At 43.2% G+C, this 7913-nt stretch overlaps 1 pseudogene; it reads right to left on the bottom strand.

Annotated features, from left to right (window-relative positions):
• Positions 1-271: 271 nt before the first annotated feature.
• LOC127237620 (40S ribosomal protein S15-like) lies at positions 272-637 on the bottom strand (annotated as a pseudogene).
• Positions 638-7913: the final 7276 nt, after the last annotated feature.

Raw genomic sequence — 7913 nt, forward strand, 5'->3', positions numbered from 1 at the left:
ACATTCCTATCAGAGTCTACAGGGGAGAGATGAAGGGGACTCAGAAGCAGGACTCCCAGGAGAGGTCACCTACTGCTCCATACTCCTCTGTGATAGCTAGCTCCTTGCTGAGTTCAGAGAACAAAGGCAGAGACATATAAGGCCTAAGACCTTCCCATCGTTTTTAATAATTATTTTTCATTTTTTTTTTCATGTGCAAAGGTCTAGATTAGATCATGTGGTTTCTATCTTTTTTTTTTTTTTTCTATACATGAGTCTTTAATGGCCACAGTTACTTGGGGGGATGAACCCCAGGGGAATGGGTGGCATCGATGCCATGCCAGCTGTCCTTCACCAACTTGTAGGTAATGGAGAACTCATCCAGGTAGTGACCTACCATCTCGGGCAGGATGATCATGTTCCTCAGGTGGGTCTTCACCACCTTGGGCTTCTCCATGAGTAGCGCCTCATTCTTGGCTCTTCTCAGATGCTTGAGAAACTAGAGCTGCTTCCACCGCAGGCCACGGTTCCGGCGTTGCCTCTATCGGGCGCTGTACAGCTGCATCAATGGCTGGTACATGTCCAGCGGTTGGTCCAGGTTCACTCTGTGGAAGGTGAACTTGTGGAAGGTCTGTGTCTTCTGTTCCTCTTCAGACATATTGGTGGCTTCTAGGAAAAGTGTGGTTTCTATCTTGAACTTGGGCTGTGCACAGTCTGCCACTTGGTTTTCTGGAGTCAGGTTCTTGATCAGGTCCAGGTTAAGTGAGAAGGCAGAAGCTTCTGAGGGCAGCTGCCCACTTCTGTGTTACTCGCATAGAGTGAGTGTCATTAGCAACTGACCGTTTTGATGTGTAGCATCCCTCCTCTATTCCTACCTCCCTCTTGCATATGTCTGTGTTGACTGATGTGGTGATTCTGAGATGACACCCATATCAGTCATTTCTACTTAGGAAAGCACAACTCCCTTTACACTGTATACAGGCTAGCTTTCCATGTTATTATAGTTTTAAAACCTGCTCCCTAGAATTAGGTAGGAAAATTTTTTTTAAATTTTATTTTATGTATATGGGTGCATTGACTGCCTATCTCTACGTGGACCATATGCCTGGTGCCCTCAGAGACCAGAGAGGGAAGGTGTTGGATTTCCTGGAACTGGAGTTATAGACTTTTCTGAGCCACCCTGTGGTGCTAGGAATTGAACTGGAACCTCAGGAAGAGCAGCCAGTACTCTTAACAGCTGAGCCATTGCTTCAGCCCTGTGACACCTATCTGTCTGTCTGTATATCTATCTGCTGTCTATTCATCTATCTACTATTTATCTACCAGCTGTCTGTTCATCTATCTACTATCTATTATCCATCTATTCATCTATCTACTATCATTTATCTATCAGCTATCTACATTCTCTCTATCACCTATCTATCATCATCTACCAACTGAGAATCTTCTATATCATCCATCTATTCATCTATCTACTATCACCTCTATTATTAGCTATCTGTCTATTCATCTATCATCTATTTCTCTATCATTCATCTATCACCATCTACCAACTGAAAACCTACTATAACATCTATCTATCTATCTATCTATCTATCTATCTATCTATCTATCTACTATCTATTGTTATCTACCAACTGAGAATCTCCTATATCATACATCTATTCATCTATCTACTATCATCTTCTCTCTATATATGTATACACACACACACACACACACACATATATATATATATATATCAGCTATCTGTCTATTCATCTATCTACTATCTATCATCCATCTATCATCATCTACCAATGAGAATCTACTATATCATCTATCTATCTATTATCTATCTATCTGATTTGTTTCTCTAGTAGAATGTGTTCATCTCATTTTCTCTGTGTGAGAAGGCACAGAATCCATTCTCTATCCCAAACTGGATTTCTGCCTTTCATCTCTTTTGTGGTGACCTAGTAATTCTTATCTTGCTTTGTCAGTTCTAATGTAGTTAAAGTCAGTAGGTGTCAAAAAGCTTTACAAAAGCTCATTAAACAACCGACACAGGAAGCAAGGATTATGATCTGTGCTTTATAGGTGGTTAAGAACTCAAACACAAACATCTGTTGTGATGCTAACTCTGGGACATGGTGATCCCATCTCCCATTATCATGACTGGACAGTAGACAGTGCACAAGTCCACTTGCAGATGAGAAATGGAGTACAGTTTAGTATCTCTGTGAATATTCAAGAACTTCCCATTCCCTAGGCCTATCCATTTTCCTATCCAATTGCCAATAGAGTTGGGTAGCCAACTTGCAGTTGGATGATCCAGGTGTGGAATAATTATTGTTTGATCTCTAACTCCACAATATAGATATGTCCAGTCTGAGGATGGAGCTGGCAAAAAGAGACTTAAAAAGAAGGAATCCTTCATAAAGTACAAGTGTTCCGGGTCACAGCGAAAGCAAGGGTCCAACTGCAAGCATTTCCTGCCCCCACAGCTCCACATCTTTCAGTGCCCATCCTGTGGGCCAGGAAACAAGCTAATTGTAGTTCCAGGGCCTTTGACCCCTGCAGGGTCCAAGCTAGCTGTGTTCCTGCCCCAATCAAGGCAATCTGTGCTCTCCTCATCCCAGCTCTTTGTGCCATATGGCCACTGCAGATATGTCCCCCAAACTCCCTCGTCTGACCAAAGCCCTAAAGGTAGATTATGTACGCCCCAAGCAATGGCAGAGGCAGAGCCACAGTCACTACTAATGTGTGTGGGTATACATTCATGTGTACATGCATTTGTGTGTGTGTGCATGTGTGTTAATAGAAGTCTCACTTTGTGACTCAGAGAAACTGCATTTTGATACAATGTATGATTCCTCCCTAATTCAGTTCCCTGGTTTGTGGAAGCTATCTGTGACTCAGCAGCTTGAGAGTCAGCTGGACACACTGAGTATGCACCCATGTGAGGTCTTTCTCCAGACACTCTGGATGGATACAAAGAAAGCAAATCTATCTGTCTGCTTGTCTGTTTTGTCTGGAAGCCAGACCTCTTTCAGGAAGTGTCCATGTCTCCATAAATGATGGGGCATGCTTATGCTTCCTCAACTAGAGAAACTTGGCAATGGAAATAGCATTGCACAAAGGGAACCATGTCAAAGTGGACTAGGGCTATGGCTTAGATGGTGTGCTGGCTAATTTCTATCAACTCCACACAAGTCTGGACATACCTGGGGAGAGTGCCTCAATCAGAGTGGCCAATGGGAATATAAATAAGACATTTTCTTGATTAATGATTAATGTGGGAGGGTACAGTCTACAGGCGGTGGTGTTACTCCTGGGCAGATATAAAGCTCTTATCCTAAGCTGTATAGGAAATAAATAAATAAATAAATAAATAAATAAATAAATAAATGCTAAGCATGACAGGGGGAACAAACAAGTAAGCAGTGGTCCTCATGGTTTCTGCTTTAAGCTTCTACCTTGATACAGTACTTACTGTACTGGGACCCTGAATTCCACTCAAGTAAACCAGAAGTGGTGGTATTCACCTAAGTCAGGAAGTAGAGAAGGAGGCTCAAAGACATCCTCAGCCACTTATCGATTCAAATCCAGCCTGGGCTACACTAGACCTTGTTTCAAAGAACAAAGTCAAATAATTATATCAAAGTTGAGCTTGAGAATTTGCTAGTCTAGGAAGTCACGTTTCTGCTGTCCTGTCTTCTGATGTTCATGGCTATAACTGTCAGGGAAGAGAAACTGGAGGCTTCAAACCCACAGACTCACTCTAAAGCAATAAAACCAGAAAGCCTGTGGCCACTATATGTGGGTGTGGCCATCTCTGAATGAGTCAAAAGTGTTGAAGATAGAACTATCGACGAGGGATATCTTTATTCATCCAGAGGACATTGTGTCTCTATTCTGTTCATTTCCTGCACCTGGTATCTGAGAGCCATCAATGCCTGCAAGCCAGCACTCACTACACATACACAGTGGCCATTCATATTATTTAACTGAAAAGAATCTCAGGGTGGCCCACTTCAGTTATGGTACTGGCTCATTTTGTGTCAACTTGACACAAGCCAGAGTCATCAGAGCAGAAGGAGTCTCAGTTAAGGAAATGCCTCCATGAAATTCAGCTGTAAGACATTTTCTCAATTAGTGATCAATGTGGGAGGGCCAAACCCATGGTGGGTGGTGCCACTCCTAGTCTGGAGGTCCTGGGTTCTCTAAGAAAGCAGCTTGAGCAAACCATGAGAAGCAAGCCAGTAAGCAACTCCCCTCCATGGCCTCTGTATCAGTTTGTGCCTCTAGTTTCCTGTCCTGCTTGAATTCCTGTCCTGACTTCCTCCAGTGAAGAACAGCAAATGTGGGAATGTAAGCCAAATAAACTTTTCCTCCCCAAGTTTTGGTCTTGGTGTTTTGTTATAGCAATAGAAACCCCAGTTAGTTAAGGCAGTCTTGACAAAATGAGGTAGCTATCTGACCTGCTTCATCCAAACTTGTAGCTCAACAGAATTGGAGGCCATTCTTCCAAATACCACTTGGTACCCCTTACAGAACACAGAACTTAGGATTTCTTCTCCCTTGGAGTTGAGGTCTTTCTCCTCACCTAATTAATTACCTTACCTCAGACCTCTCCTTCAAAGTTCGTGAGCAGACATTTCCAACAAGGGTGTTATCTTTTTTAAAGTATGCGCAGGTGAAATGATTGATCCAAGCATGAAATGTTAGGAAAGGATCAAGTCTCCCTTGCCTTTAGGCAGGATTATTTATCAACAGGACATGATAGACAGTGCTCTCCTTCAGTAAACATTGTCAGACCAGGCCATCAAGGATGTTGGGCACTTGTCCAGAGTCCAGTGCAGTGGGAGGAATTTCCTAGGCGTGATGGTGCATGGCCTTCCCTTGAAATCTGACACAGATGATAAAGGCTAATGTCCTGCAGTGTTGTCATGATAGAATTGTAAAATAAAAGATGTTTAAAAATGATTTCTGACTCTATCTTTTTAAGTGTCTCTGTTTCTCTATGCTTTATTGATGGATACAAAGTTGGCAAAGTTGGTCCTTGTCTCTCCACAGAGTCATCCAGTGACCACTGTGCCCTTTCTTTGATGGGCTGCACTACAGGTCCTGAGGTGCTGTTAACCCACTCTTTCCATTGTGAATTTACAGGTCTTGGTTAATTTTTATGAAGGAGAATCCATCAGGTGTTACTGAAGCACAAAATCATGCCTAAAAACTCACTATACCAGGGAGAAGGCTTCTTCCCCACTGTTTAACTGCATAACAGTTGCCCTTTGCTCCTTTTGAGGAAAGAAATACAGAGAAGTCAGAGATGCCCAGCTCTTCCTTGTAGTCAGGTTATCAGCCAGTCCAAACCAGCAGCTTTCTGGGTCGATAGATATTGGCACAACTGGGTCTCTCACCTACCTCTTCTTGACTGATTTTGCCTATATATCTTCCACAGCTATGGATCTTCTTTCCAGTACCCTGATGTTGAGGAGCCCATGGGAATCCCATTAGTCTCCCTGTTCAATTGGTTCAGTACATAGGTTTGAGGTGCAGGTCAGTCTTGGTGGCCATGTTGAATGCTAAGGTCCCAGCCTCTGGATGGGTTCTGAAAGCAGGGCTCTCATAAACTCTTGTGGTTAGAATAGATATGGCCCCATAGACCCTTGTGTTTGAATGCTTGGCCACAGGGTGTGGCACTATTAGGAGGTATGCCTTTGTTGGAGGTGTGTCACTAGGGGCTGGACTTTGATGTCTCAGAAGCTCAAGCCACACCCAATGGGGTATTCACTTCCTATAGAATCCTCACCTGCCTCTCCAGCACTATGTCTGCTTGCATAACACCATACTTCCTGCCATGATGACAATGGACTAAGTCTCTGAACTGTAAGCCAGCCCCAATTAAACGTTTCCCTTTATAAGAATTGTTGTGGTCATGGTGTCTCTTCACACCAATAGAAACCCTAAGACACTGCCCCACAGGACTCACTTCTATGGGAGTGTTCCGGGACAAGCAGCCATTGGAGGAACACTTGTTCCTGAATGACCTTTCTGGTTGGAAAGTGGCAGAGGTAAGGCCATCTTCTTCAGACTGTGCAGTATAGGCTGCTGAGGCTGCAGGTCACCTTAGACTCTCATTCCCAACTGCCTTGAGGCACCAAGATCACAGGTAGCTTCATAGTCATGTAAGGGGAAGTAATGGAGGGGAATAGGATTGATAACTCTGAATCTGCCTGCTCCGATTAGAAAGACTCAGACACTGAAGGTAGGTCCTCTTCCAATCCCCCCCCCCATCTTGAGCAGTTCTGCCACCTCTTTCTTCATCCCTATGTACAGATGTGGGGTATACTGACTACACCTCATACCTTCCTGAATCTCTTTTGAAAAAATCAGAACACAACCAAACTGCATTCTCCTTGCATCTTGGGCTCATCTCTTTTCTGCAAGTAAAATCCGTCTTCTTAATCCATCTTCTCTTCATCCTAGCTATAAAATACTGGTGCATACTCACCGCATGCTGAGTGAGGGTGAACCTACCATTCTGGGCTATCTCTAGGGGCTTCCATTGCTTCGGGCTACACCTCCTTCCCAAGACCCTCTACCCTCTCAATAACCACTGGGCTCAAACTCTCAATAATTTTTTGAATCAGCCCAGCTCTCTTTATGAATCCTTTGGATTGAGCTGTGGCAGTTTTGGTCAATGAGAAGGCTTCCCGTTCAGGACAAGTCCCCAGAGATAAGGCACAAGAAGATGCTTGGCCTATTTAGCTTAGTTGATTCCAAATCAAAAGGCTCTCATTGAGCTTGGAACAAAATTACTTGTATTAGGAAAACATTCCAGAGAGAAGAGGGGTTTTGCAAAGTGATCTTTGTATAGAACCTCTCAGTCCCATCTAGAATGGAGAGGTGAATGACTGAGGGCAGGATTTCTCACTTCCCTGCCTTTCTGGAGCTTTCCTGATGACTTAACCTCTCTAGCATGACACTATGACACAACACAGAGATGGGCATGGGACCATTTGAATCCAGATGCTTATCTAAACACTCAACCCATGAAGATCTAGCCATGAGCTTTTTGTACAGTTTCTATAGCATCCTTGCCAAATTAGCCTTTCTTCCCTTACCTTTCTTCTTTCTTCCTCCTTCATCTTCTTCTTTCTTCATTTCTTCAAGTCCTTTTTGACTCTGGCTGTGTTCTCAATTGACCCCTCTACATTTCTTCTTAGTCTGTGTGTTTGGAAAACTAAAAGGAGGGAATTAGGAACAAACAATATCTGAGGACTTTATTTGTAGATGCCACTCACTGCACTGAAGCTGGAGGCAGTTGGTGAGACCAGGTGATTGGGACTGGGAGAAATTTCCTGTCTAAGAAGACAGGTCATATATCACTCCAGGCTGAAAAGATCAGCAAATTCCTTCCAGTTTTTTGTTTGTTTGTTTGTTTGTTTTTTTCTTTAATGTATTACAGGTGTGTGTGTGTGTGTGTGTGTGTGTGTGTGTGTGTGTGTGTGTGTGTGTGATATGTGTGTGATTGTGGTACTAGGCACATGTAGAAGTCAGAGGACAACTCTGTGAAGCTGGTTCTCTTTCCCTTCATCCACCTTCTGTGGATTCTGGGGATTGAACTCTAGTTAGGCACAGCAAATACCTTTACTCTGTTAGCCACCTCACAAGCCCAAAAAATGTCTCAATGAGAAATTTTCTCATAAATAAACCTAAAATGTCAACAGGGCAACCTGATGTCCGTTTTGTGACTTCAGAAACTCTCAAGATTTCCATTTTCTTCTTGTGAATGCTTCCAAAAAGCTTTGGTAACTACAATGTGTGACATGCCTCCCTAATTCTTCAGTTATTTAAACTCAAAGTGGGGAGACATAAAGCTCCAATAATCCCAAAGAAAACAGGGGTATGGCTTCTGCCTGATCACATTTAAGAGGAAATGTGAT

This window comes from Phodopus roborovskii, unplaced genomic scaffold, assembly GCF_943737965.1.
Source record: "Phodopus roborovskii unplaced genomic scaffold, PHOROB, whole genome shotgun sequence".
In the NCBI taxonomy this organism is placed as follows: domain Eukaryota; kingdom Metazoa; phylum Chordata; class Mammalia; order Rodentia; family Cricetidae; genus Phodopus; species Phodopus roborovskii.